The following is a 7,811-nucleotide window of genomic DNA, read 5'->3' as shown; positions in this document are numbered from 1 at the left end:
CAAGCCATGAAAACATCATGCTAGCTATCTTACGATCATGCAAAGCAATATGATAATGATGGTGGTTGTCATAGTACACGGAACGATGGAAGTTGCATGGCAATATATCTTGTAATGGCTATGGAAATGCCATAATAGGTAGGTATGGTGGTTGTTTTGAGGAAGGGTATATGGTGGGTTTAATGCACCGGCGAAAGTTGCGCGGTACTAGAGAGGCTAGCAATGGTGGAAGGGTGAGAGTGTGTATAATCCATGGACTCAACAATAGTCATAAAAAACTCATATACTTATTGCAAAAAATTTATTAGCCATCAAAATAAAGTACTACACGCATGCTCCTAGGGGAGAGGTTGGTAGGAGTTAACCATCGCGCGCTCCCGACCTCCACACGAAGGATGGCAATCAAAAAATAGATCATGCTCTGACTTCATCACATAACGGTTCACCATGCACGCATGCTATGGGAATCACAAACTTCAACACAAGTATTTCTACCAATCCACAATTACTCGCAAGGATGACTCTAACATCACCATCTTTATATCTCAAAACAATATGCAAGGAATCAAACTTCTCATAGTATTCAATGCTCTTTATATGGAAGTTTTTATTATATCCCTCTTGGATGCCCATCATATTAGGACTAAATTCATAACCCAAGCAAATTACCATGCTATTTAAAGACTCTCAAAATAATATAAGTGGAGAATGAGAGTTCAACAATTTCTATAAAATAAAGCCAGCGCTGTGCTCTAAAAAGATACTCCCTCCGTTCCTAAATAATTGTCTTTCTAGATATTTCAAATGGCTACCACATACGGATGTATGTAGACATATTTTAGATTGTAGATTCACTCATTTTTCTCCGTATGCAGTCACTTGCTCAAATATCTAGAAAGACAAATATTTAGGAATGGAGGGAGTATAAGTGAAGCACTAGAGCAGACTGCCTAGCTCAAAAGATATAAGTGAAGCACATAGAGTATTCTAATAAATTCACGATTAAAGTGTGTCCCTCTCAAAAGGTGTGTACAGTAAGGATTATTGTGGCAAACTAAAAAGCAAAGACTCATATCATACAAGATGCTCCAAGCAAAACACATACATGTGGTGAATAAAAATATAGCCTCAAGTAAATTTACCGATGAAACAAAGACGAAAGCGGGGATGCCATCCGGGGAATCCCCAAGCTTAGATACTTGGTTGTCATTAAATATTACCTTGGGGTGCCTTGGTCATCCCCAATCTTAGGCTCTTTCCACCCCTTATTCCATAGTCCATCAAATCTTTACCAAAAACTTGAAAACTTCACAACACAAAACTCAAGAGAAAACTCATGAGATCCGTTAGTATAATAAAGTAAATCACCACTTTAGGTGTTGTTGTGAACTCATTCTAAATTTATAATGGCATAATATCTATTGTATTCCAACTTCTCCATGGTTCGAACATATGTTAGCCAACTTATCTCTTTCATTAGGTCTGGGACGCCACGTCTGGTTCAGCCAATCCCATGACTAGAACTGTATCCCGACATTCCCCGGCCTTGATGAATAAAGCTTGATTATACCCCTATTGATTTTGCAAAAATAGTAGGAAGGAGCGCCTTAAGTGCCAATAGGGATTGACATTAGAAACTTCAAATTAGAACGGTGAGAACGATGGGAGCCTTATCCCTTTGGTTCCTTATCAAGTCCTCCAAGTTTGTTGTATTGCCGCTTCATCCTAAAAGAAACTTTAAATATTATATTTTCTAGTGCCATAACTTTCGTGGCATATATTTTATATTGTATTGGTCAAATTGTCTATCTAAAGGTACACACGGGCCTTTTTAAGAACAAAAAAGGAGTAACATTCTTTTTTTTAACAAGGAAAGGCGCCCACAACGCCAAATTTCATTCAGCTCAATAACAGTGTACAACATGTAGTACAAAACCATGTAGATTGAGGTTACAAAGAAGAGAGATTACAGGGCAGGATATGTTCCTATGAGCGGAACCAAAGCAACTAAAGACAGGTTCCGATGCATGAGTGAGAACCTAATGAGCAACATTATGCGCAATCCCATTGATCTCCCTATATATGTGCATGAAGATCGTTCATTGTTCTGAACAAATCAACAAGAGTAGTTCTGGTAGTCCATCGAATACAGTCTTATGAAATATTTCTGGTCGCAGCCGCCTTCGCGGCAGATAGACAGACAGTGAGAAAGGTTGATTGATCCACCTGCAAAATATGAGCCACTTTGGCTGCAAGAAGAAGAGCAAGGGCTTCAGCTTGAAGAGGATATTGTGTGATCGGGGTGGAGGCTTGAATCTGCACTTGAACGTCCTTTTGACCCTGCAAAAAGTTTAGAAAAACTCCAATGCCCCGTGCCTGGTCTACCCTGCACTAAACCAGGAATTTTTAAACATTTTTAGGAGGCGTCGATGTATATTTTAGCTCATGTGACAAGTATCCTCAAAGCGGCATCACGTACATAAAAAGATGGGAGCCTTATCCCTTTGATTCCTTTGCAGTTAAATTCTCTGACTAAGTTGTATTGCTGCTTCACCCTTGTAATAGATTAGTCATCGGGCTATCTGTTAAACGCACATAAGCCCCAGGCTAATTCTTTGTGTTGCACATGAAACTAAAGAATGTTATTTTATTGTAATTATATTTACCGCATTGGTACCGTTGTGAAAGAAATATCACCTCCGTACAGGTTTATTAGGACCAAGGACCACTTTGGCAGGACCAAAGGCACTACTGAAACATATGTCTGAAAATTAAAGCTTAAACACGTCAATCAGCCACCTTCAATCCAGCAGAGGGTAAGTGAAAAAATAATAAGGTTTTTGCTCTGCAATGCTTGCATGCAAAGATTTACTACACACGCAAAAAATGAGGCGCATCATGCGCGGCCAGGAACGAACCTCATCAGTATGCACGGGAAACAAGGTGTGCAGCCTAGGAATAAGAAAATAAAAGCGCATTCATTGGTGCAGGCTTAGCTCTAGCGGTCTAATTTTCCGGACAGAGCTTCGTGACCAGCAGACCTTTAAACACGGACGGAGGTAGTACTTTTCTTACATTTAAAAAAATCTAATTTGAAAAGATGCAGTTGATGTATTAAAATGGAATAGTGTAGAGAAGGTTGAGGCAAATATATTGAGTATGTCATCTATAAAGTTTCGTACTCAATAATATATGGTGGACCGATGCGAAAATTCATCTTTGCACTCGAGCTCATCTGTACCAGCACTGACGAAAAAAAATCAAAATAAATACTAGAAAATTTTGAAAAAATCCAAATTTTTTATGTGTGGTAGACAATCTGTTGCGTGAGACCCACTCCAAATTTCAAGTCATTTGTATATATGAGCTGCTCTCAGCAAAAAAGACAAATTGAGGGTCTGTAAAAATGTTTACTGTTTTGACCCGATTTGTCTTTTTTTGCTGAGAGCGCTTAGATGTCCAAATAACGTGAAATTTGGAGCGGGTTTCACGCATCAAATTTTGTACCACACAAAAAAATTGGAATTTTTTTAATTTGCTTTGAATTTTTTTACGAATTTTTTTCTAACCGGGTGCAGATGAGCCTGGGCACCGAAACGCCTCTTTCGGACCGATGCAACTAGTAAACTCTTTCTGGCCCGATTTCCTCTCTTTATCACTCTTCTTTCACTATAATAGTTCTTTTTATTGAACCAAAAGGGGTTTCCTCCTTCCCCAACTTTATATTAAAGCCAAGGCAAACGTCACACAAACTGTTAACAGCGCTCGGCGGCAACCGGAGAGTAGCTGCCACAGACGGAAAGCAAGATTTTAAACTGCCCTATTACAAGTTTGAGGCAGAAACTAAGCAGGATACATAACAAGGGGTGACATGCCAGCCTACTTTACAAGATCAAAGCTAAGATATGCAAGCTGACAGAGACACAACCCAGCGATGCCCCTTGGATAAGCAACATTTTAGCGCGATGCAATTCTAAGCAATTCTCCTCTTCAGTGGTCCAATAGCCTTAAGCACCGGAGGAGAAGCGCACCCTGAGCCTCTAAACATAGGATTTTCCACTGTCTGATCGTTGCCCCCAACAGGTCCATAACACATCCTATACTTCGCCATCTTCGCCCCTGAAAGACAAAGTCATTTCGGAAACGCCATAAGCTTCACAAGGTAGCAACAGTAACAATGTTTAAAGCTTCACAACTTTTTCTCTTCTTCCAGAAGGAAGCCAACAGAACAAAGGAATCAGGTGCAATAACATTAAAGCTATCAGGTACTAAATCCCAAACATGTCTAGCAACAATGCAATCAAAAAATAGATACTGAATAGTTTCAGGCTCACTGCAGAAGACACAGGACATGTCGTCTACATGCCTGCGTTTGGCAAGATTCTCTTGTTAAGCTCTTATTATAGTAAATCAACCAAAGAAAAACATGTATATTGGGTGGGACTTTGATTTTCCAGATATCATCTCGGATAGTAGAAACTACCCCCCCCCCCCAAGTTAATTAGCTTGTAAAAGGACTTAACAGAGTACTTGCTAGAAGATTCTAGCATCCAGATAGGCTGGTCTGGGGAATCAGAGAGACACACTAGCTCAACAATCTTAATAAGTTCCTTCCATCTAATTAAGGTGCTTTCCTCAACACATCTCCTAAAAGTCAGACGTAATTCGCCATTCACCCATACCTACGCAAGGGTAGCATCTTATTGTTGAAAAATAGTAAACAAATCCCAAAAGGCAGTTTTAAGAGAGCAATCCACAGTCCATATGTCATGCCAGAAGGCAATGCTTTTACCATCTCCAAGGGTCCATCTATAAAAGTTCTTAGAGGCTGTAAGAGCCCAAGATAGACTTTTCATAAATGGAGACCCCAAGGCCACCCTAGTGTTAAAGAGATACAAGCAGTGTTGTATTTGTAGGTCAACATCTTCTTCCAATCACTATCCCTCTCATCATAAAACCTCTTCCCCCAAGAGGCCAGAAGGGCCAGGTTGAATTCTCTAAGGTTGGGAACCCCCATACCCCCAAACTCTTTCCTTCCGAAGATCAACCCCCAGTTAGCAAGGTGATATTTATGATTATCACCCATATTTTCCCAGAAGAACTGAGACAATTGCGACGTGATCATGTCAATAGCCCACTTGGGAAATTTCATAGTAGACATTAGGTACGCAGGAATGCTGGCAATGCAAGTAGTGAGCAGAATCAGTTTACCCCTATATGAGAGAAATCTCCCTAACCACCCAGAGATGTTCTTGATAATTCTATCAATAATGGGTTGGATGTCCTCCCTTCTAAGTTTTTTAAGTGGAGGGGACACCTAAATATTTAAAGGGGAAATCCCCAAGCTGGCAGCAGAAAACCTGGGCAAAGTCATTAGATATCTGCTCAGAAATATTAATAGCATGAAGATCACTTTTATGAAAATTAATTTTCAAACCAGATAAGTTTTCAAAACAGGATAGAATCCATTTCAAATTCTTGGCATACTCCAATGAGTTATCCAAGAATAGAACGGTATCATCAGCATACTGTAGACTGATCACCCCACCTGGAAAAGCCTAAGGTAACAGTCCACAGATTAAACCATTATTGGAAGCTTTGTGAAGCATTTTAGAGAAAACATCAGCTACCAAATTGAACAGGAGGAGTGAGTGGGGATCACCCTGTTTCAAGCCTTTCCCCCAGAGAACTGGGGACCATTAGAGTCATTAATCCTGACCTGAAAGGTCCCTTGATAAATAGTAGACATCACCCACTCCACCCATTTACTACCAAAGCCTCTAGAAAGAAGCATTTCCTTCAAGCATTCCCAACTAACTCTATCATATGCTTTTTCATAATCAAGTTTAAGAATTAAACCAGCTGAACCAGACCTATGAATTTCATGAATGACCTCATGAGCCATAACCACACTTTCCAAAATGAATCTGCCCTTAATGAAAGCAGTTTGGTTGGAAGAGATAAGCTTGTCACATAGGGGGGAGACCCTGGTAGTCATAGCTTTAGAAAAAAATTAATAGCACAATCGCTAAGGCTGATAGGCCTAAAGTTCTTCATATCTCTAGCCATAGGAATTTTTGGAATGAGGGTAATAATGGCATGATTCAACTTATATATATCAAGATTACCATTCTCAAAGTCTCTAACCATCCACATAAAATCTTTTTTGATCAACTCCCAAAAGGTTTGATAAAATAAAAAGGATAGGCCTTCAGGGCCAGGGGCACCACTAGCATAAGAGCTCATCACAACTTGTTTGATTTCCTCTTCAGAAAAAGGTCTCTCTAGATGCTCTCTCTCATCATTACTAACTAATTCATCCTCATACCAAAAGTTAGCATCTAGATGGATGTCAGGTTTGGGTTCAAAGGCAAACAGATCTTTGTAAAAAGAGGTAGCAACCTCAAGCATCTCTTTGGTCGAAGTGACCACACCACACCACTAGGACTGTTTAGTTCAGAAAGATGATTCTTCCTGTGTCTGTGGTTAGCCAGGGCTTGGAAATAAGCATTATTTCTATCCCCTTCTAAAATTTTCCTATCCCTAGATCTCTGCCAAAGAGCTGTCTCCTCTTTCTTCCACACTTCTTCCAGTTCTTTTTTAATCTCTTTCATTCTGTCATAGTCAAGCACAGATAGTTGTTGAGTTTCAGACAAGACATCAAGAGTGTCAAACTTCAAAAGGAGTGCCCTCTTCTTTTTCTTCAACACTGCATCTCTATTAATACTCCACCCCTTAGTTTTCTTCCTAAGAATTCTAGTCTTAAGCATCCAGTTATCAGCTGAGGATTTAGATGATGACACGGAATTCCGGGCTTCTGAGACCATTTAATGAAAACCTGGTTGGGAGAGCCACCATTTCTCAAACCTAAAAGGTTTGGGGTTGGATGGGGCTCTAGCACCAGTATCCAGGACCAAAGGAGCATGATCACTCCCTACTCTAGGAAGGGCAGACAAGGTAGAAAAAGGGAAATGGGTGTCCCAGTTCAAAGAAATGAACACTCTATCTAGCACAGCAAACATACGGGAAGCCTGGTTATTAGACCAGGTAAACATCCTGTTAGAGACAGAAATCTCCATCAAGGCCCATCTGTTGATCCAATCATTAAACAAGAAAGCAGTCTGTTGATTCACTAAGCCACTACTTTTCTCTCTGTCATTCCTAATCAGGTTGAAATCACCAAAAATCATGATAGGATAAGAAGCATTTGATAAAGTATCATGTAGCTCGGCTATAAAATCTACCTTTAATTCAGGGTAAGCAGATCCATACACTAATACCATCTGCTAGACAAAACCATCAGATTTATCTTTAACAGTAGCAATAATAGAAAATCTTTGGTTAATAAAACCCACTACCTCAAACATCAGTTTCTTAAAACCCACAAGGATTCCCCCAGTAGTATTATCAGCTGGCAAAAAATGCCACACAAAATTATCAAATCTATCAATAGCTTTGAGGAGACCCTCCGAAATATTCTCCCTCTTTGTTTCTTGAAAACCAATAAAATCAGGATCAGACTTAGCAATAGCATCACACATGCACTGTATCTTTCCATGTTTCCCTAGACCTCTAATATTCCAAATGAGACCTATCATAATTAATTAATTTTGAAAGGATGGGATAGGCCACAAGGTCTAGCTTTAGTTAGAACAGCAGGTGTCCCCCTAGTAGCATCAGAAGTGCCAACTGGCTCCAGGGGGAGAGCACCCTCAGGTGTACTAACTAACTCACTAGAGTCAATATCAAGATTATCAGGAAGGACTATTTCAGGGTTATTATTGGCAAACACCAAACATCTCTCTTTCTCC

This window comes from Triticum dicoccoides, chromosome 2A, assembly GCF_002162155.2.
Source record: "Triticum dicoccoides isolate Atlit2015 ecotype Zavitan chromosome 2A, WEW_v2.0, whole genome shotgun sequence".
NCBI lineage: Eukaryota > Viridiplantae > Streptophyta > Magnoliopsida > Poales > Poaceae > Triticum > Triticum dicoccoides.
Note: the sequence above shows the minus strand (reverse complement) of the source record.